General features: G+C 40.5%; 1 protein-coding gene across 1 annotated transcript in view; it reads left to right on the top strand.

Annotated features, from left to right (window-relative positions):
* The window catches only part of KIAA1217 (KIAA1217 ortholog), a 774,831-nt gene that overhangs the window by 253,602 nt on the left and 494,266 nt on the right, over positions 1 to 26,963 (top strand). The gene's annotated exons all lie outside the window — the stretch shown is intronic.

Below are 26,963 nucleotides of genomic sequence, written 5' to 3'. Positions count from 1 at the left end.
AATACACGTACCATCTGTTGTTTATTATCTGTTGTTTATTATCTTCACTACTACTACTGTTTGTGCTACGTGAAACACCTAGTACAACGCCTACTGTGAAGAGGAACTCAGTATCTATTACTTCTCTCTCCCCACATTATAATTTGAAAGAATCTTCATAAGCTTAATGATTATCCTTCCCTCCTATGGATGGGTATTTCCTCCTTGGCCACCATGTAAACGCAGAAAGCTTCTGGCTCCTTTTCATGAGTTCTGGATGTAGCTGTGTTCTTTTTTTCTCCTTAGCAGTTAACTTGAGAGATTTCGTTTAATTACTCAAAGCGCATTGCAGAAAGCATGGCTTTCCTGGGTCAGTGGTGCACACAGCTGATACACACAGAAGTAGAGGAGCCGGGGTGATGGCTTGCAAGTGCCCTTTCTCCTTACATGGAAAATAGGCATTTTCAATTAAGAATCTCTGTGGAAGCCACTGGCTGCAGACGCAGAGACTGTTTTTATCCGGAGAAGCTGGTCCCTGAAACTTTCTTTGCCAGCTGATGTTATGGCACCCTCACTCCTCTTGTCTGGCTCCCTGCATTCCTTTAGACTAGAAGTGAGATCGGGTTTCAGGGAAATGCTTGGCAGGCAAGCAGGACACATTTTATAAAAAGCAAGTAGCTGAAATGAAGATTTCAACCTGCTGTCCCCACAGCAGCGTCTTCCAGCTGTTCGTTTCTACTCTGAAACTAAATTAGAAATACCAAAATTCCTTTGAAAATAAAAGGTAAAAAACGAAGCACTTCCTTGGTTCTGATGAAAATGCACAGGCCGGTGCTTCCCTAACTTCCTTGTGTGAGTCACGTCAGGAGGAACTTACAAAGAGGGACTCAGATCACTTACCAGGGTAGAAGCGACTCCCCATGGAAGATGCTGTTGGTGGGAGGAAATGTGAGGGTCAACTATTCCGAGCTGACTTTGAGGCCCCAGTGGTTATGCTCAGAGCCTCACAGGTACAAGAGTCCCACCCTGCCACCAAACAGCACACCTCCATATTGGATTGAGTTCCTGGAGATTTCTGCTACTCTTGCTTCCCTTCACTTGTGAAAATGTCACAATGGATCCTTGTAATAGGGGTTATTCATCTGGAAATAGAGATGTTTCCACGTGGCTGTTACCGTCCCATGCCCAATTCCCTTTTTGACCCACTGCACCTATTTTCCAGACAACTTATCTGGGCTAGCCACGCAGATAATGAGGAACTCACCTGTCTGTGTAGGGACTGCTGCTAGTAGCAGTTTGTGCCTCTCTCTCTCTCTCTCTCTCTTTTTTAATGTATTTTTTTAAGTCTTTATTGAATTTGTTACAATATTGCTTCTGTTTTATGTTTTGGTTTTTTGGTGACGAGGCATGGTGGGATCTTAACTCCCCGACCAGGGATCAAACCCACACCCCATGCATTGGAAGGTGAAGTGTTAACCACTGGACCGCCAGGGAACTCCCTGTGCCTCTCTTTTGATTCATCCTCCATAGATCCAGAATGAACTCAGAGACTCCCAGTTCAGTGTCAGAACTAACCAGATCAACCAATCACATCCACTCATTTTTAGATGAAGGATTGAATTGAGTCTTAGGGAGATAAAGCAATTAATCTACAACCACCCAGGCAGTTTGTGGCAAAACTGGAACTAGAGATCAAGATCTTTCTTCGTCATTCCAGACTGTCCCTTTTCCTGTTACCAACCAGTGGGGTAACAGGAGTTACCCCACTGAGTAACTGAGTAACAGCTTAACTGGATGTATTCTCCCTCTACAAGGTTAGAAATGGTCTAGTCACAAATGAACTGCGACTGTTGCATCGTTGATAACGACTTAGGCAATATTAAAATACGCCCAAAGACACAACAGCTATTTCCAGGCAGATGACACATACATCTCTGCCAAAACTCTCCCTCTTGACTCAGGCTCACATAATATTTTGTACACAAGAAAATTATTCCTTAATACTCCATCAGCACAGATTTAATGAGTACCTCCAATAGGTTCAGTACTCTTGTAGGTGCTCTAGAGATGAGAGGAAAAGACAAAATTGTCAATACAGATTTAGAAGGAGTTAACTGTGGAGGAAAGTTAGAAGGAAAATGTCCAGAGACTTTGGTTCCCAAAGACATGCTGCATCTGGAAATGTCAATGGCTGCTCGTGGGCAAGTAGGGATCAGAGATTTTATATAAAGTCCCACTGAGGACAGTGTTGTATTGCACTGACCAGGTCAAGGGAAAACTCTTGATGTTTCAAGATGAAATATACTTTACTTTGCTTAAATCAAGACTCTGTGTGTGGGTTTAATTTGTTCTAAAGGGCTACAGGAGCAAAGTCAGTTGCAGCCAGAGAGCTAATAAAACCCCTTGAGACACCACTCTCTTTCTCAGCAGAATAATAGCTAAAAGTTAAAGATGATTGTGACTTTTAGTCTTCAAGCCTTTCTGCTGACACAGGTCTCTTTCCTTATATACGGAACGAGGGGTAACCTTGAAAAAATGTTGCCTCTAGAATTAGGTCCTTCTTGGTTCCATAAGGATGATTTGCAACCCAAGGTTTGAAAAGAATTTTGATTTAGTTGTGAGAAGAAAAGCATGTTTTGAAATGGTTTCAAACTTTGTCAAACTTCTTTTCTTTAACCAGTTATGTACCGTCTTTCAACCCTAGTTTTTAGAATGTTATAAATGTATATAACTCTGAAGTTTATAAAACACTTTCATTTCCCTGCTTAGAGATGAGGGGAGAGCAAGGATTTTTTTTTCCCCCTAGTGATCAGTACTATTTATTGAGTATTTACTATGTGTCAGGCACGGGTTTTTGTTTTGAACATGTTTATTGGAGTATAATTGCTTTACAATGGTGTGTTAGTTTCTGCTTTATAACAAAGTGAATCAGTTATACATATACATATATTCCCGTATCTCTTCCCTCTTGCGTCTCCCTCCTTCCCTCCCTCCCTATCCCACCCCTCTAGGTGGTTGCAAACCACCGAGCTGATCTCCCTGTGCTATGCGGCTGCTTCCCACTAGCTACCTGTTTTACATTTGGTAGTGTATATATGTCCATGCCATTCTCTCACTTTGTCACAGCTTACCCTTCCCTCTCCCCACATCCTCAAGTCCATTCTCTAGTAGGTCTACATCTTTATTCCTGTCTTACTCCTAGGTTCTTCATGACCTTTTTTTTTTTTTTTTGATTCCATATATATGTGTTAGCATACAGTATTTGTTTTTCTCTTTCTGACTTACATCACTCTGTATGACAGACTCTAGGTCCATCCACCTCACTACCAATAACTCAGTTTCATTCCTTTTTATGGCTGAGTAATATTCCATTGTATATATGTGCCACATCTTCTTTATCTGTTCATCCGATGATGGACACTTAGGTTGCTTCCATGTCCTGGCTATTGTAAATAGAGCTGCAATGAACATTTTGGTACATGACTCTTTTTGAATTATGGTTTTCTCAGGGTGTATGCCCAGTAGTGGGATTGCTGGGTCGTATGGTAATTCTATTTTTAGTTTTTTAAGGAACCGCTATACTGTTCTCCATAGTGGCTGTATCAATGTGCATGCCCACCGACAGTGCAAGAGTGTTCCCTTTTCTCCACACTCTCTCCGGCACTTATTGTTTCTAGATTTTTTGATGATGGCCATTCTGACTGGTGTGAGATGATATCTCATTCTAGTTTTGATTTGCATTTCTCTAATGATTAATGATGTTGAGCATTCTTTCATGTGTTTGTTGGCAATCTGTATATCTTCTTTGGAGAAATGTCTATTTAATTCTTCTGCCCATTTTTGGATTGGGTTGTTTGTTTTTTTGGTTACTGAGCTACATGAGCTGCTTGTAAATTTTGGAGATTAATCCTTTGTCAGTTGCTTCATTTGCAAATATTTTCTCCCACTCTGAGGGTTGTCTTTTTGTCTTGCTAATGGTTTCCTTTGCTGTGCAAAAGCTTTTAAGTTTCATTAGGTCCCATTTGTTTATTTTTGTTTTTATTTCCATTTCTCTAGGAGGTGGGTCAGAAAGGATCTTGCTGTGATTTATGTCATAGTGTGTTCTGCCTATGTTTTCCTCTAAGAGTTTGATAGTGTCTGGCCTTACATTTAGGTCTTTAATCCATTTTGAGTTTATTTTTGTGTATTGTGTTAGGGAGTGTTCTAATTTCATTCTTTTACATGTAGCTGTCCAGTTTTCCCTGCTCCACTTATTGAAGAGGCTGTCTTTTCTACGTTGTATATTCTTTCCTCCTTTATCAAAGATAAGGTGACCATATGTGCATGGGTTTATCTCTGGGCTTCCTATCCTGTTCCATTGATCTATATTTCTGTTTTTATGCCAATACAATACTGTGTTGATTACTGTAGATTTGTAGTATAGTCTGCAGTCAGGGAGCCTGATTCCTCCAGCTCCGTTTTTCTTTCTCAAGATTGCTTTGGCTATTCGGGGGCTTTTGTGTATCCATACAAATTGTGAAATTTTTGTTCTAGTTCTGTGAAAAATGCCTGTGGTAGTTTGATAGGGATTGCATTGAATCTGTAGATTGCTTTGGGTAGTAAAGTCATTTTCTCAATGTTGATTCTTCCAATGCAAGAACATGGTATATCTCTCCAGCTGTTTGTTTCATCTTTCATTTCTTTCATCAGTGTCTTATAGTTTTCTGCATACAGGTCTTTTGTCTCCTTAGGTAGGTTTATTCCTAGGTATTTTATTCTTTTTGTTGCAAAGGTAAATGGGAGTTTTTTCTTAGTTTCCTCTTTCAAATTTTCATCAATAGTGTATAGGAATGCAAGAGATTTCTGGGCATTGATTTCGTATCCTACAACTTTACCAGATTCATTGATTAGCTCTAGTAGATTTCTGGTAGCATCTTTAGGAGTCTCTATGTATAGTATCTTGTCATCTGCAAACAGTGACCGTTTTTCTTCTTCTTTTCTGATTTGCATTCCTTTTATTTCTTTTCTTCTCTGATTAATGTAGCTAAAACTTCCAAAACTATTTTGAATAATAGTGGTAGAGTCGGCAACCTTGTCTTGTTCCCGATCTTAGAGGAAATGGTTTCAGTTTTTCACCATTGAGAATGATATTGGCTGTGGGTTTGTCATATATGGCCTCTATTAAGTAGAGGTAAGTTCCCTCTATGCCTGCTTTCTGGAGGGTTTCTATCATAAGTGAGTGTTGAATTTTGTTGAAAGCTTTTTCTGTATCTGTTGAGATGATCATATGGTTTTATCCTTCAATTTGTTAATATGGTTTATCACATTGATTGATTTGCATATACTGAAGAATCCTTCCATTTCTGAGATAAACCCCACTTGATCATGGTGTATGATCCTTTTAATGTGCTGTTGGATTCTGTTTGCTAGTATTTTGTTGAGGATTTTTCCATCTATGTTCATCGGTGTTACTGGCCTGTAGTTTTCTTTTTTTGTGACATCTTTGTCTGTTTTTTGATATCAGGATGATGGTGGCCTCATAGAATGAGCTTGGGAGTGTTCCTCCCTCTGCAATCTTTTGGAATAGTTTGAGAAGGACAGGTGTTAACTCTTCTCTAAATGTTTGATAGAATTTGCCTGTGAAGCCATCTGGTCCTGGGCTTTTTGTTTGTTGGAAGATTTTTAATCACAGTTTCAATTTCAGTGCTTGTGATTGGTCTGTTTATATATTCTGCTTCTTCCTGGTTTAGTCTCAGAAGGCTGTGCTTTTCTAAGAATTTGTGCATTTCTTCCAGGTTGTTCATTTTATTGGCATAGAGTTGCTTGTAGTAATCTCTCATGATCCTTTGTATTTCTGCAGTGTCAGTTGTTACTTCTCCTTTTTCATTTCTAATTCTATTGATCTGAATCTTTTCCGAATTTTTCTTGATGAGTCTGGCTAATGGTTTATCAATTTTGTTTATCTTCTCAAAGAACAAGCTTTTGTTTTCTTGATCTTTGCTATTGTGTCCTTCATTTCTTTTTCATTTATTTTTGATCTGATTTTTATTATTTATTTCCTTCTGCTAACTTTGGGGGGCGGTTGTTCTTCTTTCTCTAATTGCTTTAGGTTTAAGGTTAGGTTGTTTATTTGAGATGTTTCATGTTTCTTGAGGTAGGATTGTATTGCTATAAACTTCCCTCTTAGAACTGCTTTTGCTGCATCCCATAGGCTTTGGGTCATCGTGCTTTCATTGTCATTTTTTTCTAGGTGTTTTTTCATTTCTTCAGTGATCTCTTGGTTATTTAGTAGTGTGTTGTTTAGCCTCCATGTGTTTGTATTTTTTTTTAATTTCTTTCTTTCTTCCTTTGGCTGCATTGGGTCTTCATTGCTGTGTGCGGGTTTCCTCTAGTTGCAGCAAATGGAGGCTACTCTTCGTTGGGGTGTGCGGGCTTCTCACTGTGGTGGCTTCTTTTGTTACAGAGCACAGGTTCTAGGCACACAGGCTTCAGTAGTTGTGGCACACAGGCTCAGTAGTTATGGCTAGTGGGCTCTAGAGCGCAGGGTCAGTAGCTGTGGTGCACGGGTTTAGCTGCTCCATGGCATGTGGGTTCTTCCCAGACCAGGGCTCGAACCCGTGTCCCCTGCATTGGCAGGCGGATTCTTAACCACTGCACCACCAGTGAAGCCCCATGTGTTTGTATTTTTTACAGTTTTTTTTTCTGTAAGTGATATCTAGTGTCATAGTGTTGTGGTCGGAAAAGATACTTGATACAATTTCAATTTTCTTAAATTTGCTAAGGCTTGATTTGTGACCCATGATATGATCTATCCTGGAGAATGCTCCATGAGCACTTGAGAAGAAAGTGTATTCTGTTGTTTTTGGATGGAATGTCCTATAAATATCAATTAAGTCCATCTTGTTTAATGTATCATTTAAAGCTTGTGTTTCCTTATTTATTTTCATTTTGGATGATCTGTCCATTGGTGAAAGTGAGCTGTTAAAGTCCCCTACTATCATTGTGTTACTGTCGATTTCCCCTTTCATGGCTGTTAGCATTTGCCTTATGTATTGAGGTGCTCCTATGTTGGGTGCATTAATATTTACAATTGTTATATCTTCCTCTTGGATCGATCCCTTCATCATTATACAGTGTCCTTCTTTGTCTCTTGTAATAGTCTTTATTTTAAAGTCTATTTTTTCTGATACGAGAATTGCTACTCCAGCTTTCTTTTGATTTCCATTTGCATGGATTATCTTTTTCCATCCCGGGCAAGCATTATTACCTTCATGTTACAGATGAAGAAACTAAGCTTCAGAGACGTTAGGACACTTGCCCAAGGTTATACAGCTAGTAAGTGTCAGAGTTAGATGAGGAGAGAGGTCTTTTCTGATTTCATCCAGTGTTCCTTCTGTCACACTCCAGTAGCTTAGTGTAGAAGGAAGGAAGGGAGGGAGGGAGGGAGGGAGGAAGGAAGGAAGTTAGTTAGTTGAAGAAAGGCAAGGGTTAGGACTGGTGGATACCTACTAAGGTAATCCAGCTTCCTGAAAAGCAAAACAGTTGGACATGAAAATCCTCTCCATTTTTATATGTTTTAAAGCCCTCCCCAGTGTCATATAGAATGAAAAATTAATGAACACCTGTAAAAGATTTCATTGCCCAGCTCCCTGTGACCATGATTTAAGGCAATGTTATTTTCTATATTAATAGCTGTTCCCAATGATGTTTCCTTTTACATTAATGCAGATGCCAGGTAATTTGGAAGAGACCAAATAGACCAAGGAGCTACTCAAATTGCTTACTCCGCAGCCCTCTAATTTGAAAAGAGAGCTTCAGGAGCAGTTACTACCACTGGGACCACGTCTGAGGTCATTAGATGCACACAAGCTACTCCTTAAGAATAACATCCCCTATTTCTTATCCTTCGGAAAAACTTGTGGACTCCTAGTAATTGTAGACTAGAATTCCATTATCACAATACCCCCACTGAGTTTCTCTGCCACTGCTCGTTTCTCAAACGTTTTCCTTAAACATGACTGCTTACCCCAGCACAGATAAGGGAGTAGGATGACACATTGTGCTCATAAAACGGCAATGATCATCATCGTGGTGATTTCAGATGAAGAATGGAAACGTCCTGAGTCGGAGATCCAAGCCGAGCAGTCAGAGACCTCCTCAGGACTTTGCAAACTCTTAAGCCGTGTCTTCATTCTGGAAGAGTTGAGGCTGCAGCACCTTCCTTTAACCTGCAGCCTGACCTCCCTCAAGGAAAGAGAAACTTCTGAATGTTCCCAGGCTCTTTGCTCCCCCTCTTCTGATCAGAAACGTATTTCTCTGCACAGAAAACAAAGCAAATGTATGGATGTCTTTTCTGACACTGGCTTGAAGTTACTCTGATAAATTAACCTAAATTAGAGGAGAATTTCTCAAGTATGGTGAATATTTCACATTGAATTCATGTTGGAGGTTTGTATATGCCTTTGGCCTTTGAAGCACAATGCTATGGAGAATTAAGGGACTAGCTGTAGAAATAACAGACTCCAAATATTTCCAGTAATAGATGTACCTCCGTCTATGTAGAATGTGCACATGTTACTCTACAAGCATGTACTAATACACAAAATGCTTTTAAACACACACATAGAAAATGCAGGCTGAAAGATGGCATAACTATAAATAGGAGTTGTATTTTTTTTTCTTTACTTTTAAGAATCATCTTAAGTTCTTCCTTAACCAGAGTTTTAAAATCCTCTTATGAGGTCACGGGACTAACCATCATGTTCCACCCGCCATTTGCTCTCCAATTATCCTGTGAGGATTTGGTAAGGAGAGCGACCTTCATGTACTTTACTTGATTTATTTCTACTTGCTTGTTACCTGGGTAGCAAAATGAGCACGGCACATGGATGGTGGCAGAGTTCCCAAATACCAGGAACATTAGGCAAAGAACAGTGGGGCAGAGACCCAGCTGCATCTTTCCCTCAAAGTCATGTCTCCAATGAATGACTATATGTCTTTTTTTTTTTTAATTAATTAATTTATTTATGGCTGCGTTGGGTCTTTATTGCTGCACGTGGGCTTTCTCTAGTTGCGGCAAGCAGGGGCTACTCTTCATTGTGGTGTGCGGGCTTTTCATTGCAGTGGCCTCTCTTACTGCGGAGCACGGGCTCCAGGAACGCAGGCTTCAGTAGTTGTGGCACGCGGGTTCAGTAGTTGTGGCTTGCAGGCTCCAGAGCACAGGCTCACTAGTTGTGGCACATGGGCTTAGTTGCTCCGTGGTATGTGGGATCCCCCCAAACCAGGGATCGAATCCGCATCCCCTGCATTGGCAGGCGGACTCTCAACCACTGTGCCACCAAGGAAGTTCCTGTTTTTTTTAAAAAAACATTTTTTTTTTAGGTGGATCCTTTTTTAAAGTCTTTATCGAATTTGCTACAATATTGCTTCTGTTTTATGTTTTGGTTTTCTGGCCTTGAGGCATGTGGGATCTTAGCTCCCCGACCAGGGATCGAACCCACACCCCCTGCATCGGAAGGTGTAGTCTTAACCACTGGACCACTGGGGAAGTCCCTATATGTCTTTTTTTTTTTTTTTTAATTTATTTTTGGATGCATTGGTTCTTCGTTTTTGTACATGGGCTTTCTCTAGTTGCGGTGAGCGGGGGCTACTCTTCGTTGCAGTGTGCAGGCTTCTCATTGCAGTGGCTTCTCTCGTTGCAGAACACAGGCTCTAGGCATGTGGGCTTTAGTAGTTGTGGCACGCGGGCTCAGTAGTTGTGGCTCACAGGCTCTAGAGTGCAGGCTCAGTAGTTGTGGCGCATAGGCTTAGTTGCTCCACAGCATGTGGGACCTTCCCGGACCAGGGCTCGAACCCGTGTCCCCTGCATTGGCAGGAGGATTCTTAACTGCTGCGCCACCAGGTAAGGCCCTCCCTATATGTCTTGATTTAAATGCTTTTATATAAAATCACTTTGAACCACAGAAAATAGAATAGAAAAAATCTTACTCTTCCCAACATTCATTAAATATATGGACTTGAGATTTCAGTGGAATCTTAGAAGTGATTTTGATGTTCTCACTGAGTTCCAGAGAAGTTGACTGATGTGCCCCAGTTTACGTAGCCAGTCCCAGTGGGTGGCAGGTCTAATGCTCAAATCCTTCTCTGCTCGTTCTCACTTTAGTAGAATTCATATTTTAAGGTGGAAGAGTGTTAATTCCCTAGGCATGTAAAATCCCACATTTTATGCTCCCTTAAAACCTTTTTCTCTTCATGCCTTTCCTAAGGGAAAATATATTGTAATAAAGTCTCCTAGGTGCCCTTCTTTTTTTCTGATTTAAGATAATTTTTTCCATTTTATTGTAAAATAAAACATAGATACAGAAAACCACACAAAACCCATATTTTTTGTTTGTTTGTTTTCCTTGGGAGGATTTGAGAGCACGGTTGCCTGACCCTCAGCAGGTTAGCTGTGCTGCCTTTCCCAGCTGTGCCCCTCTCCCCACATAGCTGTCCTCTCCCATCCGGTGCTCTAGTGGGGAAGCCAACTTACAGCATCACAGTAAACCCTGCTCCCTCCAGGGCCCGCCCATCCTCGTGTCTCTGGATGGGCTGCTGCAAAGCCCTCAACCTGGGATGTTCCTTTGCTGATATCAACTGATTTTCTATTTTAAAATAGGACTTCCCTGGCTGTCCAGCGGTTAAGACTCTGCTCGTCCACTGCAGGGGGCATGGGTTCGATCCCTGGTTGGGGAAGTTCCGCGTGGTGTGGCCAAGAAGAAAAAAATAAATTATTTGTTTCTTAGTCTTCATCTCTTTGCCCTGCTTTCTAGAGGACTTATTTAACTTTATCTTCCAGCTTGATTATCAATGTTTAAGTTTTTAATGATTAACCTTTTAAAATGTTGGCTATTTTATTTTCCAAGAATTCTTTTTTTATTCACTGATTGTTTCTCTTTTATGGCCTCCTGGCTTTATTTTATGGAGACAATATTCTCTCTGTCTGATGATAGGGTTGAACATATTTCAAGTTTTCCTCTATGCTTTGCAGTTTCTCATTTTCTGACGTGATTTTTCTTCTTGGCGTTCGTCTTTGTCTCTTTCAGGAGGAGGCTTTGTTCAGGGTCTGATGACCTCGGCCGTCTGTCCTGTTTGAGGAGTGGGGGGTCTGAAAGCTAGATGGAGGGTTCATGTGGGGAGGGCTGGCTGTGCTGACAGGTGAGCATCTCAGGTGATCAGGGGACCATGCAAACAGATGACAGATGGTGTTATCTGGAGACTACCTCTCTGAGGTCTTAAGTGTCTGCAGAGCTGAATCATCCGATTTAAGTGGCTGGCAGCATTCTGGAAGCAAGACCAGGGAAGGTGTCCAAAGATCCCACCATTCAACCTGTAGAGTTTCACCTCATCTTGTTTTGAGTGCTTCTCTCCCTGGCGGTCTTCACTCCACCTGGTGCTTTGAGTCCTGGGTTCATCCAGAAAGAGTGCATCAGACTTCCTGTGGGCGGAGTGTGTTGGGTGGGTAGAGAAGGAGGGGGACAGCCATCTTGTAAGGCATTAGAGAAGCCCACTACTCTTTCAACCGTCCCCCTACTTTGGCCTTCTTCCCCTTCTAAACCCCCCGCTTCCTGGTACCTGGTGTCTCTAAGAGCTCTGCTTCCATCACTTCTGTAGGGAGAATCGGCTGGCTACTTATTGGCCATAATTCTGCTCTGCACAATGTGTTATCATTCCTCTTTCATTTTCCTTTCCCTAATATTTGTTAAAACTTCTCATCTTTGCTGTTTACTCCATGTTTTCATGTCCATATGGTTAATGCCTTTTTAGGTTTTACAAAAGAGAGGAGATAAATGGATGTGGTTAATTTGCTATTTTAAAATCTGATATTGGGACTTCCCTGGCAGTCCAGCAGTTGACTACGTGCTTCTAGTGCAGGGGGCACGGGTTCGATCCCTAGTTGGGGAACTAAAATCCCGCATGCCACATAGTGTGGCCAAAAATAAAATAAAATAAGATAGAATATCTGATATCACTAGGCTTCATTTGCCTTCTCAATATTAGCCATTATCTCCATAAAGGAACTTCAGTTATGTGGTCAATTGCTCAAGGTTACTTAAAAATTTTAAATAAAACTATACTTAGACCGAAGTATAAAATGTCATTTATGTGCCAGGGGATCCTTTAAGACAACAGAAAATGTATCGCCTGCTCACATGGCAGTGATTTTAAACTGGTGAAAACATTTATCGGTAGCGTCTATATGAGATTTGTTTGGGTACTTTTTGAAATTATAAGGAAATTTAGTTTAATTCAGATATTCATTTCAAATTATAGCATTTTAGATTGAGTCTTCATTTTAGAGAAATATTCCTGAAATAATTTCTTGGAAATTTTAAAAACTTCATCTTAAAATTATAACCATAGCGTTCCTCTTTAGAAAGCATTTGCTAGATTTAGGCAGCCAAAACTTTATCTCACGCTCCTTGTTCAAGAGGAAGAGGTTTAATGCCAAACACATTTGACAGATCAAGAATGGGAGGCACATAGCAGTCACTAAACAACTGTAATTCTGAAATCGCCCTGTGAAAATGTTGCTATAGGTCATAAACAAGAGAGCGTTCCTTGATTGGTCCCAGTACCGCTCCCTGGGAGCAGCCCCCAGTACGTGGTTCTCCGTTGCTCTTGGCTCTACCTGCCAGGAGGTCCTTCCTTTTGGATCGTCTTTCGTGGCCACATCTGAAGAAGGCTGTATTGAATATATCCTTCCTGGTAGCTGAGCAGCTTTCTCTGCCACATCCCTGCCTATGGACTGTTGGCTGCCCTTAGGTATTTTTACAGCCTAACAGTCATAGGTTCTTTTAACTAAAGCCGGCAGTAATTCTGCCAATATAATTATCTCAAAAGCTTTGCAGGTTTTTCATGTATTTGATTCCAGTCAATTCCTTGTGTTTAAGGCACACCCACCATTCTTTTCCTGAGGCAGTGTCTTACCAGCTTCGTCTTTGATTTGATAAGAAACAGTTTCATTTCCAACCCTACAAGTCCCCAAAACTTCTGGGCTCTCTATTCTGTTGGCAAACTGGCCTTTTCTGAATTCATCTCTTTCTTACAGTACTTTACCAAAGGAACCAACTCATTCTGTCAACATTTTGCCTCAAAACTTTCTCGCCCAACACATTATTATGAATATTCTCTGTGCTCTAAATTATCACAGAGGACAGTCTTATCAGTTGGTTTGTCAATTCCATAACATAGGTCACAATTTTTCCGTTCTCCTGTAATGATTTCCTTATATCCTGTCAAATGATCTCATAGCCAATGCTGCAGTGATTTCTGTTGCTAGCACTCACTTCTAGGTATCAATTTCTGTGTTAGTCAGCGTTTGCCATGTAACAACCAAAATCAAAATCTTAAGGGGCAAAACAGCAAGTATGTATTTGTCTTGCTCGTGGTTCTTCAGGTTTGCTTGGCATGGCTCCAGGCTTTAGGTTGGGTTCAGGTTGGCTCCCCAGGTCTCCTCATTCCCTTTTGACTAATGACTACCTGAAACATGTTCTCATGGTGGATCACAAGAGGGGTGATCAGAGATGTATGATGCCTCGTAGAGTCTTGGGTCAGAAGAAAGTCACTGTCACTTCTGCCCCAGCTCTCTTGTCCAAAGCATGTCACATGGCTTAGCCCCAAATCAGTGCCTACTTTACTGCTCTGCAAGTCATGTGGCAGAAAGAGGAAAAGAGTTGAGACAAACCATCAATTTATCTTATATTTCATAATGTACCTTTGTTTTAATATAATTGCTTAAATATTTACCCTGAAGACTTTAAGTAAAAGTGATATTCCAGGATTATTCCATGGCTTTGAACACTTCTGACATTCTACTGAATGCCACACCCCCACCTCCCAGTAAATTTCATCCAATTTAGAAGGCAGAGCTTCAAAAAAATTGTGCCTCAAGCGTTGGGATGGACGATGATCTTTCAGGTCCCTTCTGATAAGTATATTCTGATTCTGTGACAAGGGATAAGGGAGACACTGAACACTTCATCTAGTTCACAGTTTTGCCTTAGGCTGGTTTGGATCAAATTATGTCACTTCTGAAATCTGGCCTCACATGCTCCCTTTTTTCCAGCAACAAAATTATGAGGAGTGAGAATGAATGCGAGAGAAAGTCTTCCTTTGAAAACACGTACAGATTGTTCAGCCTGTGAGCATTGCGAAAGGAACAATGCAGGAATACAGTGTCCTTTTACGCATTAATTCATTCATCAGATACCTTTTACACATCTGTCACGTGTCAGATGATGGTGTTAGTGGCTAAGGATGTGATTCTGCAGTGGTTAACAAAGTGGTCTAGGGATGCTGCGTGTCCCTGAGAAATTTCAGGTGGTCCCCAAAGGCCAAACTATTTCTATAACAATCCTAAAAAGTTATTTGCATTTTCACTCTTGTTCTTAATATCTTAATAGAAGGCAGAGAAGCTATCATTTATTATACCAGATACTTAAAAGATTTCCAGAAATATAAAACAATGCCACTCTTCTCACTATTTTTTGTTTTATTTTGGAAAAATATAGCCATTTTTCGTAAGGAGTATTATATGTATGTTACTATGTAAAGATTTCCTTATTGTTATTTTAAATGAATTGGTAAATTAACACTGTTAAATATACGCAATTTAGTTTTCCATTATGGTAAATATTGGTAGATATAAGCCATATAAACAAAAGCTCTTATGGATATCCTCAGAAAGTTTTAACAGTGTAAAGGATCCTGCGACCAAAAAGTTTATGAACTCTCTCAGTAGAGAGAGTACGCGAAAGCAGGATGGATCCTTCCCGTTTGGAGCTTGTATGGAATTATCTGTAGGCAGCCTGGAAACACTCCCTTCTATGTACCGCCCACTATCACGGGAGCTGGAAGCCTGAGAACTCATTTCCCAGAATCCCTTGCCAGCAGGGCTTCAGATTAGATTCTGCCAATGAGACACATTCTCACAAGATGTGGAAAATAGACCCAAGCCACAGCACTACTCCATGGGCGGGTGTCTGGGCTCTAGTAGATGTGAGATTTTCAGCAGCTCTTGGTATTGCTATAATTACTGGTTTTGGTGATTCAGGCAGCTATGATCATCACCAATCATTTCCTGTACTTCCAGAAAGTTCCTGACTCTCTTAAAGCTAGTGGCAAACTTTTCTTGTCCTCCTCCCGTCATTTCAACATTTTTGTAACCCTAGTTCCCTTATTTTTCTCTCTTTCTGCTTGTCATTACCTGGAGAAGTTTTGTTTTCCTGAACCAGCTTACTTTATAGCTGGAGAGTCAAAGACCAAATGAACAAATAAATTACAAAATGCATGCAGACTATAAGTACCACAAGAGAAATAAAACGAGTGCTGTAATATAGACTAAGAATGGACACTTTAGGTTAAAAAATGTGTACATGAGAACTATATAATCTGTTCAATGGTGCTGATTCTGTATCTGTTTTTTGTTTCCTAAGAAGGCATTCAGTTGTTTTTTTTAAAGTTTCAAAGCGTGAGGAAATAAAATCATAAAATTATATCAGTAAAATGACATTGACTTTAAGAAATTAATACCAGTGTTCCTTGTCACAATGATTTGTGAATGTGTTATAAAATTTTACAGACTCTTACCATATGGAAATGTTTTACATAGAAATTCTTGGGAACATAATTTAGAATCTTGTTACAGAATAGCTTGATATAAAACATTGATTTGGTGATGTGATTAATGAAAAGCAAAATTTCCATTAATTTTATTTTCATTTCTGAGAAAATTTCTACTTCATTAACTCTTCTAGAAATATCAGCACAAGCTAAGTCCTGTGAAACATAACTTCCAGTAACTGGAGAGAAAACTTAGATTGTAGCAACGAAATATATCATACCTCAGCTTTGCAGAAATAAGTGATGTTCACCGTCAGTAGTTTATTTAATTTAAATATTTTACCAAAGTTGGAAGGAAGACAGATGTTGCAATTATATTCATCAGAGAAAATGGATGCAGGGTGTGTGTGTGTGTGTGTGTGTGTGTGTGTGTGTGTGTGTGTAGTAGAACTAGATTTCCCTGAAATTTAGAGCTGTCTTCTTAGGTCTGTAAGACAGAAAATAATGTGGCATGGAGGTACACATGTTTGTCATTATAAACAGTCTTAGAAGTCAAATACCAAATCAGTTCATTTTCCAGATTTCAAAACCCAGCAGGGCTAGTGACTGTTCCAAGGGGGCATCCAGAATGCAGCCACTGCCTCGATTCTAGAGCAGTTAGTGGAGCCCAAGATCCACCAGCCACTGAGAATTTTCAGAGCCACCTTTCTGGAATTTGTATTATGAAGACAATAGACCTTTAAACCTTTGTCTGAATGTAAAATTTACTATAATATTTTAAATACTTTTGAATAACTCTGTCATCCTTCTCATTATGTCATGTATAATGAAGTTTAGAGATATTAAGGAGGTGAGTGTATTGCAAATATATTTATTGGGATTAATTCATTGACGATAAACGATACAAAGAGAAGGGCTCTTTGATTAAGATTATTGTCTCCTAACTTCAAAAGTGAATCATGGTACTTTGTTCCCAACTAAGCAGGTGCTATAAAAAGTCCCACCTGAGTCAAGGGATTGGATTTTCATAGTTTTATTTGTGAATTCTCCTTAAACCTTTCCCTTTTCTACTTCTTTTCATTAAATCCTTTAAAAATCATTTTTATCTCGTTCCAGTAAATATCAGTATAACTCCATCACTATTGTTAATATCCTTTTTAAAATGAGGTGGTTTTTTGGTTTATAATTAATTGCAAGAATCCACATTCTTTTCCTAATTTGGTTTCTGTGGGTACCTTTCTCTTCTAATGATGAGTCATATCTGTGGGTGCTGAAAAGAAAGGAGGCTATCTAAAATATACTTAAGAAAAGCACACACTTTATTTTTTTTCTGTGTTTTTTCCCCCAAAGGAGGCATATCTGTTTAAAGTACCACTAGCTTTGTAAAATCTAAATTACTACAGGAGGAATGACAGAACCATGATCAAATGAAACCTGAGGAATTGTGTTTTAATTATTTTTAAATTGCTGCTCTACATCATTTATACAAGAGGTCCTGATGAACAGACAAAATGATTTTTTAACCTGGTAGCAATGGGTGTTACAGGTAATAAATTGATGAATAAGGTGAAAGTCAGAGAGAGAAGAAGGGCTAAAGAGAAAAGAAGTAGGTTATAAGGGTGTAGGTGCTGGAGGTAGAAAGAACCTTGCAGAACAATTTAATATTCCAAATCCCTCATTTTATAAATGAGGAAGTTGCAGGCAAGTGAGATAAAGTGACAGTAAAACAGAGAACCTGCCCCTGGAGAATCAAGAGTTATCTGACTTCGTCTGTACATGAAAAGCAAAGTGAGAAATGGAGACGCTTCTCTCTGCTTAAATTACATTTAGAACCAGAATCATCAAGTTGTGCTAAGTTGATTGGGTCATCAAACTACTCGGGTATTTCCCCGATTTCTACTAACAGTTGTGCTTTGCAAACCCAGCCTCTGTCTGTACAGGAAAGGAAAGGTCAGATCCTGGGACCCTGAGGCTACCTGGACAGCATTTAACGTCACATACAGCTCAGCTTTGTGCTGAAAAACGACCTTCCCACAATCCTGTTTACATTGGCTTCTCGGCTATTTTCCATGTACTCCATCATCTTAGCACCCGAGATGGGCATAGCCCTGGGTTCGGTGCTTAATGGGAATATAAAAGTCCAAGGAGCTTGCAATCTAATTAGGGAAGAAATTGATGGGAGCAGAAGTGAAGTGACAGATCACGTGCCTCTGTGTGTGTGAGAAGTTCAGCAAAGGGAGTGACTACTGCACACTGCCCTGGATTTGAGCTGGACCAGGAAAAGTGGATAGGTTCTAGATGTATGAAGTTGATGGGAACTGCATTTGAGGGAAGGAACAACATGTGTACACACTTTACGTTGGTAATAAACACCATATGTATCAGGATCCAAAAGGAAAAGTATCTGTAGGGGGATCAGGGTTTCATAGTGAGGAATAGTTAGGCAGATACATTTTACAAGGACTGGAATACCAAGCTGAAATACTTTATCTAGTTAAATACAACAATCTTACTACCTCTTCATGGTGGAAAGTAGGAAAGATAAATTGCCTTGGGATCCATTAAAATAATGACATGAAGCCAAGTTGCATGATTTCCCAAAAACCCATCATTTCATGAGCTACTCCTCGGGTAAAATTACTTTTCTGACTGTAACAATATAAAAGAATACTCTCCAAACCACAACATTGAAACAAGCTGGAGTGCTTTGGGTTGCGCTCCCCGGGCGGATTTATAAGTCTTTATTGCTTTTTCATTGTGGAAATTGTTTTGGCAAATATGAATTCAGAAGTGCATTCAAAAAGCAAAAGCTTACGAAGTGGAGAGACTAAAAATATAATGGATCTGACAAAGCAACAGAGAAATAGAAGTGACGGGGCTTGAAGTTCCAGTAAATGTATCAGTATTTTGTGTGACTGAACCAAAAGGAGATGAAACACCCTGCTTACCCCATAATGACCTCTTAAATGTGAAAATGAGACCTGAGAGAAACAGGAAAGTGGTGGGCAGATGGAGGGAGCCTCTAGAAGAAATCACTTGAATATGCTCCTGGCATGATGTGAGGGTGAGGGTCCACCAGGATAAGGGATGGTCCCCATAAGATATGTTTATTTGGCAGATAACAAACGTCAAGGGAACCAAGTTCCATCATTTTTTCTTGGCCGCCCTCTTGCTGGGATGTCTCAGCCAATGGTCTGGAAGGAGCCTTTGAGGTCAGGATATGAGCTGTCACGGGGTCCCCATCGTTCCCTATCACTGTGAAGCTCAGCATCCCTGTTGGTTCCTACAAATGGCCCAGAAGAGCCAGTTTGGGGGTTGTGGCTAGGTCACACAGCTTGTCCCACTCCACCGAGCTTGCAACTCCAGAAGGGACGTATATGAAGGGGGGTGGCAGATAGGGTGGAGCAAGGGAGGGCAGACCCACTTAACCAGCCAGATCAACTGAGTCAGCGCTTCAGGATAACAGAATCAGTGATGTCACAGCCAGCTTTCACTTCACGCTTCTTTGTACAAACATGTCGTTTAAGACACTTGCAGTCACTTCTTCCCATGGACTCTGATAGCTTTATTTTCATCCCCAGCTGCATACGTTGACTGCATAGCAAGCCTCGGGGCTCCTGCTATGGTCTCCACTCCTTTCTTGTGCTGGGCTATTTGCTCAGCCCCTGGTCCCAGCTGGAAGCAGTCAGAACCTTCAGGACCTCCTTGTGAAGCTCTGGTGACCAGGTCACTGTCCAATCATCTCAAATGTCTCAGAGTCAGGAGCTTGGCTATGTGTGGGCAGACTTTTCTAAAGACATGCTGGATGGAAGCAGGTCTTCTGAGTCTTCCTGGGGCTCAGCCCAGGCTCCTAGGCATTCAGGAGAACAAAGAAATGTTCCAGAGGTTAAAAGCCCTCCTGCTTCTCCTGGGTGGATGGGGTCCTACTCCAAGTTTAATGACTGCTTCAGCTCATGGTAGATTTGAGGATCCCTAGAGGAAAAGGGAGAGATGTGAGTGACAGAGCCAGCTCTTTTTGAACTAACCTGGTGATGACTGTGTTGTATTCCTAACCCAGCCTAGCCTAGAGAAAGCCTCATGTGGAAAAGCCTTCCTTGGTTTCTAAACCACAAGTTCGTGCTGCTGAAGCCAAACATGACCTCAGTGGTCCTTTAGCTGCCATATCCTATACCTGGCTTGGGAGTGTGAGGGTGTGGGCATTTGAGGAATGGGGAGGTCAGGGACGCCGACAATACGAAACTTCCTTTGCGCTGATTTTAGGGCCTAGGACAGCCCCTCTGTGTAACACCATCTCACACATGGGCAGTGTTGCTGGGTTCGTTGAAATCCTAAATCTCCCGCACAGGGCGGGCTTTGGAGAAGTGGAACAGAAGAGATGTATGAAAATTGAGGAGGGGCCTGAGACTAAATTTTTATAAGTCTAAACCCAGAAGGCTTTCTTGAAGGGGTTGCTGTGGAAGCCAAAGATCTTATCTGGGGTTGACCCCCAATTTGAGGACGTTTCTGAGCATCGTTGAGCATGACACCACCAGGGGGCAGTATGAAGCTGCGTCCGTTACTCATCATTTCAGTCTTGACCAAAGTCAAATCCAAACCACACAACCCTTTCTGTCCCTGTACAGGAGCTTCGAGAAAGCCCTCAGGTGGCATTTAAACTTTAAAGCTTTGGCAATGATTAGCAAATCTGACAGCATCATTAAGATTATGCTGAACCTAGGGGTGAAACAGGAATAAAGACACAGACTTACTAGACAATGGACTTGAGGCTATGGGGAGGGGGAAGGGTAAACTGTGACAAAGCGAGAGAGACATATATACACTACGAAACGTAAGGTAGATAGCTAGTGGGAAGCAGCCGCATAGCACAGGGAGATCAGCTCGGTGATTTGTGACCGCCTGGAGGGGTGGGATAGGGAGGGTGGGAGGGAGGGAGACGCAAGCGGGAAGAGATATGGGAACATATGTATATGTATAACTGATTCACTTTGTTGTGAAGCTGAAACTAACATACCATTGTAAAGCAATTATACTCCAATAAAGATGTTAAAATGAAAAAAAAAAAGTCAAGTCAATATAAAAAAAAAAAGATTATGCTGGATCTTCCCCTTAAAACCAATACCAAATTCAGTTTTACTGGGAGTATGTCGCCGTTCATTTTCTCATCTAAAATGGCCATTTTTCGCTGGTTTCACTGTCTCAAATAAGAATGCAAATTTAAATAAGAATGCATTATGGAATGCTCCTGCCCTAAGTTGTAAAAAAGAAAATTTGCGGCTTCCCTGGTGGCGCGGTGGTTGAGAGTCCGCCTGCCGATGCAGGGGACACGGGTTCGTGCCCCGGTCCGGGAAGATCCCACATGCCGCGGAGCAGCTGGGCCCGTGAGCCATGGCCGCTGAGCCTGCACGTCAGGAGCCTGTGCTCCGCAACGGGAGAGGCCACAACAGTGAGAGGCCCGCGTACCGCAAAAAACAAAAACAAACAAACAAAAAGAAAATTTGCTTTCTTATGTAAAGCTTTGCTTCCAGTCCATGTTATTAAAATTTAAAAGTCTCCAAGGTCAGTACGGTATACCAGAGACGGATTCACACTCAGATTAATGTTTTGTTCAGCTCTTGCCACGTGTCAAGCATTGCCCTGGGAATGGCATGGAGAACTTATGGCCTCCCAGGGCATCAGACGAAATAACAGAAGAGCCAGTTCCCTGGTACTCTGTTAGCTTTTAGGAAATAACTGGTCAATTTGGAAAATGAAAGAAGAAACAATAGAATAATTTCTGGAACCATCACAGCTTAGGGAACCTGACATGTTCATAATCTCAGATTTTCGGGTAGTACTCCTCAAGTGAATTTTCTACTCTATCAATTCCATCCCAGCCAAATTAGGGTAAACAGCTTTCCCATTATTAATAGAGCATTTCCCCTTTTCTTAAAGTTTTCATTATTTCCTCACTAGTATTAAGTACTTTCTTAGAGCAGTTTTGCAAATATATGATACTTGGGAATAGACACAGGTTGAGGTGGTGATCCAGGACTGTCTCCTAGAAGCTTTGAGAAGTTTGGAAGAACATTGAGTTTTTCAACTGAAACAGCAATGAAATAATGTCACTGTGTTATGAACAGGTGCTGCCTTCTTGCCTAATATGTGTTAATTCTAATTAGTTAAACAGCAAAACTGAGCCCTGATTTTTTGGCAAGGTTAAGCGTATGGTTGAGTGCGCTCAGCACAGGATAGCAATTTACAAACTCTGAATCCTGGTCCCAGGTCTATTATTGACTCCGGGAAAGTCATTTAACCTCTTGTTTCTTATTTCTCTGGAGTGAAATGGAAGTAATAAAATGGGCCTGGGAGGCCGTGATTAATGTCACAAATGATGGAAATATACTTTGCAAATTCAAATTGGTATTGCAGTGCTGATGTGAACCCCTAGCAAAGGGGCATGTGTCCTGTTTCATAGACAAGGAGACCCTTTTCCTCCTTCTTTTGCCCACCTCTATCCTCTATGTCCAGACACTCCCAGAACCTTACCCAGCCCTTCTCGCCTTTATGTGAAGCAAACATGCAATAATTTCGAGGACATTTAGAAAGCATCTTATCTTTACAGGAAGCAAGACTGTGAAAGTCAAGTTACTGTAGCTGTGCTTGCACCCCTTCTTGCTTCAGAGTGATGGGGAAGGGGTGGGGTTTGGGGGAGACAGGGACAAAGTGGCTTTATTACGTAGGAAGGAGACAATTTCTCTACAAGGGTATAGCATTGGACCAGTACCTCCTGCAGTGGATTTGCCCTCACTAGACAGTGAGCATACAAACTAGAACCAGGTGATTTTCCTTTTTATTGTGTACCCAGCAACAGGTACAGTGCTTGACACAAAATAGCCACATGATAAATGTCTGTTGGAGGAAAGATGGGGGAAAAATCAGCTCATTCAGCTGCAGTGCTAATAGTCACATCAAAGTGCTCAGAAGCTGCATTTTCCGTGAAGATCTAAATAATGATATTCTCATGAAATAACAGGAAGTAATACCAGTCGATTTTATCTCAATGTATGCATAAAATGAAAATTTAATACATTCATAAATGAATTTTAACTTCTATCTTTGTTGGTTTTTTAGCAGTCAAAATTTTCTACAAGCCTGAGTGCCAAGAATGAAAAAAAAAAAAGAAGAGAGATGCTAGTTTAAACTTATATTGTGGAATTTCCAACTAAACCTAAGTTACGTCGGAAAATGTAATTTCAGTCAGGTGGATTTTATTCTCGTTTACTTCTAAGTATCCAAAATATTTTTAAAAGTAAAGGTATAAAGAGGAGATGCAAATGCCTTCAAAACCACTGTTATTTCTCAGAAGCCCAGCATTGCTTGAGAATTGAAAAACAGCATAGCTTGGTGGTCTAATCTTTTTCAAAAGTAGACGTAATTCCCAGGTCTCACCTACAGATGATTTGTACTCTGGGAGTTCAGCAGTTCGTTCTTTCAGTGTTCTCTTGAAAAGAAACAGCCACATTTCAAGACTTTCTACCAACTTAGAGAAAGTTCTATCATGAAAGGAAAAGAGAAGTAGGTATTATTTCGGGAGAAGAGTTATATTCTCTCAGATTACCGCATGTCCCCAAAAAGCTATTGTTGAAGGGAAAATAGATGACCGCTTGGGAGAAAATGTAGGCTTAAAGCCATTTTCAAAAGAAATGCTTTATTTTTTTTTTAATGACTTGGATCCATATTCAATAAAGAGCTTTGCTAATCATTTTTCCTAATTACTTTGGCTAATTCATATTTGATGAAAAAATATATTGTGAAGACTGCAGTAAAGTGTAAGTTGCTCTCCCATGTAATTAGTTTGTTCTGGGAGCTCATTTTTGTTATGAAAATAATTTGCGGTAGGTAGTTATAAGGGAGGGGGCTCAGGCTGGAAGGCTTCGGGATAATATTTCCTGTATGAAACCTTCTCTACCATGACAGTTCATTTTATTCCCTGGAAGTCAAACATCTACTTTCCATCTAATTTCAGATAAACAGACTCAACAAGCTCAGGCCCTCGACTGTCTGACAGCATTTCTGTGGCATTCCAGTTGTGAAGGGAATTAAAGGCTTCAGGCATCAGTGGCCATGTATTTCCTTCCAGAGTACCTATTTCTGGGGTCCTGTTTCTCTTTCTAGCTTCCCTCTCCCTCCTGGTGCCAAATTGATTGCATGGAATATACAGGGACTGATGGAGGATGGAGGGAGGGGAAAGCCATGTCCATACCTGAGTGACTACCCTTTGGAGACATTGACCACTTTTGTTCATGGTACCCTGAAGCCAGGAGGAAAAGGGGAGGTGCTTTCATTTTCTTTTCTAAAACCAATCTCTCTGCCAGTGCCCCAGATCCTATCCATACCAGCCCCCAGGAACTTTCTCTCAACTATTTTCTGTTTTATCCTCCACTTGGCTGTTTCTCCTTTGCCTTCAAACACGAGTAAGTTCATTTGTATTAAAAAGGAAAAAGAAAAAAAAGACTTAATCTTACCAGTCTTCAAACAAATGTTCTTTCCCTGGCGCTTCTTTGTGATTCACTTCCTGACTTTTATGTACTTTGCAGCTTTGGCCCTATCCTGAAATACCTTTATTTCTAACGCGTTAACTTAATAAAATCAAACCTCAGTACAGAAAAGAACTCCAAGAGACGATCTGATCTCAATCCATAACTTCAGGCATCGGTGGCTGTGCATTTTTCCTCCAGAGAACCTATCTCTAGGACCTTATTTCTTTTTCCTACGTCCTTCTACCTCCCGGTGTCGATTTGACTACATGGGAGATGGATGGAGAACGATGCTCTGCCTGTATCTGCAGTGATTCCCCATGTTTCAGATAAGGGACTGGGACCAACAGCCAGGGGAGGCTGTGTCTTTGGATAAATCTAAAGGTGTTGTCTCATGCTTTTCAATCTTTTAACTATGTTTGATACAGTTGAAAGGCTAGTTGGGTTTCCAGGACATGGTGTTTTGAATTTAATTTTGAATAATAGGGGAGAATTGGTTAAGGACCTGGACACTTATAAAAAGTCACAATAATCCTGTGGATCAATAAAGAACTACCATAAACAGAGGGCCTTCTATGAGGAAAACTACCGGCATGATTCTAAAAGAGAAAGGTTACTGACTTAAAAACAATTCAGAGCTGAGTCATTGTTTAATTAGGGTTCTTTACTTAGACTCTGGAAATATTTCCAAGACAAAAAGGAGGCACTGACTAAGTTACAGTATAAAAGACAGTATGTTTAGATATGTATTCAAATATGCACAATTGAGTCTTTTTCACTGGGATAGTTTTATAGTCACCTTTCTGAGAACAGTTCTATCACTGAAATAGCCATATATAATTTTTTCCTTTTTTTTTTTTTTGACCTTTCTTCTGGCCACTAATATTAAACAGTTGGTAAGAAAACTCTGCATTGCATCTTAAAATGAAAATATATATAAGTTAGATTGCCTTGTTGTATACGTATTTGGTGGTGTTTGTTTTGGTTGGTCTCTTGAGTGATTCAAACAGGAAAATTCAGAAGAACAAGATGAACGCTGTGTATTTGCTCTGGGGAGAGTCCCTAATCACAGGAAATTGCAGGAAGCTGACCTGGCCTAGGAGACTGAGGATTTGCAGACTCTGAGATGCTAAGGCCCATCTTGGACCCTGGGCAGAGCCAGCTGGGCTCTGACAATCAAAGAGCAGGAGCAATGTGACAAAGGCAAGGCCACTGACATCCTTGCCACTACCATTACGTATAACCATCCCATTGTCTTTGAGTCATTCCCTTGGGGTTTAGAGAGGAACTCAGGTCTCCTGCCTGGGCCCTGGCTGCCAGGACTGCTAAAAAGTGATGGGGGAAAGGGAAGGAAAAGATCTGAGAAAGATTACTCTTTCAGCTTCCTTAGACTGGAGGATGAGAAGACAGATTCTCTCAACAAGTCTGTACAGTGGAGAGAATTTCTCTAGAAAAGAAAGGGGCCTTGGATTTTGGACAGCTCCGCCTGCTGCCCTCCCCCCACCCTCAGTATTCATTATAGAGAGAAAATGTATTAGAAGACTCTGGCTAATAAAAATTCCATCTGCCCTCTGTTGATTTATTAAATTACTGTAGAACTCATAACACTGTTCTAAGCGTGGTTGATATTGAATATATTGTAATAATTTCTAGCACTGTATACTTTTGTAATCCAGCTCAGTTAAAAGTACATACCTTTACACAATTAGAATCAGGCATTGAGGAATATAACATGCGTGTTTTAGGGGGCGACGTCATTTCTTCAGCTTCAGATATCACCCTTGTTTCACATTAAACCAGCAATATCTAGCAAAGAGTTTAAATGCTTTATTTAATAGGAACTAAATTAACAAGATCCTCTGACCTTTATACTCTTCAAATAATTTTTCTTTAACTCTGAATACCATCATTTCACATTTAGGAGAAATTTCATCTTACATTCTCGCATTCTATCTAGTGCAACCAGTTTGGATTTCTCAAATGAGGAAATTTCATCGTTAGCCAGTGGACCAGAGGGAGAAATTCAGTTGCAAAGAAGGGCAAGTTTCACAATCGCTTTTCTCACAAAGATTATGCTGGTACAGGATAACCCTCTGATAATTAAAGTGTCACTCTGAATCGTAGAATGTTTTCCATAATTCTGCTACTAATAGTAATTTGTAGTATCAAACAATAACATTTCATTCATTCAGACTCAGTAGTTTCAAATTCCTCTTATCTCGAAGTCTCTAAATTCTGAAATAATTTGGAATTCAGCTGGTTTGAAATCAATATTTACTAAGCAAACTCTCTCTTCCAAAATCTTACAAACTGGGTAGCAATACTCAAAATATTCTAGGGGCCTCTTTATTTTATTCAAAGACAAGATTTTTGGGTAGTACCAAGCATTTTTATTTTTTTAACAACCAAATGATTGCAAATGGCTGTTTTAGGATCAACAATTAAAAATGTGTTTGTGACACATTTTAATTGTGTTCAATGAATTTTTTTCATAGTTTCATTCATGATTTTCTTTCCACTTAGCAGTGTGTTTCTCTGGTTATTAAGAAGGATCGATGTAAACAGATTTCCTTTTGGGGAAATGTTGGCCTAAAGGGTTGTACTATTCTGTGTGCACTCAGTTCACTGACATCAACTAAACTACCAGAACTTCTGGCAGCATAGAAATCTGCTGACTATAGGGAAAGATGGCAAAGTCAAGTTCTATTTTAGAGGGTTCCTCAGTGGTCCTGGAATCTTCCTCTGCAGACGAGGTGCCTCTTGATCTCATCCGTAATTTCAGTATCTTTATGTTGGGCAACTCATGTTCTTCGGCGGCCCAGCCTCCTGCTACGGGTCCTGAATCCCGTGGTTATTTCCCATTTGGTACGGCTGATGGAATCCAGG

Source organism: Monodon monoceros, unplaced genomic scaffold (assembly GCF_005190385.1).
Source record: "Monodon monoceros isolate NGI ecotype Baffin Bay Population unplaced genomic scaffold, NGI_Narwhal_1 Super_Scaffold_21, whole genome shotgun sequence".
Lineage (NCBI taxonomy): Eukaryota > Metazoa > Chordata > Mammalia > Artiodactyla > Monodontidae > Monodon > Monodon monoceros.
The sequence above is the reverse complement of the archived record's forward strand: the minus strand, read 5'-3'. Positions and strand labels throughout refer to the sequence as shown.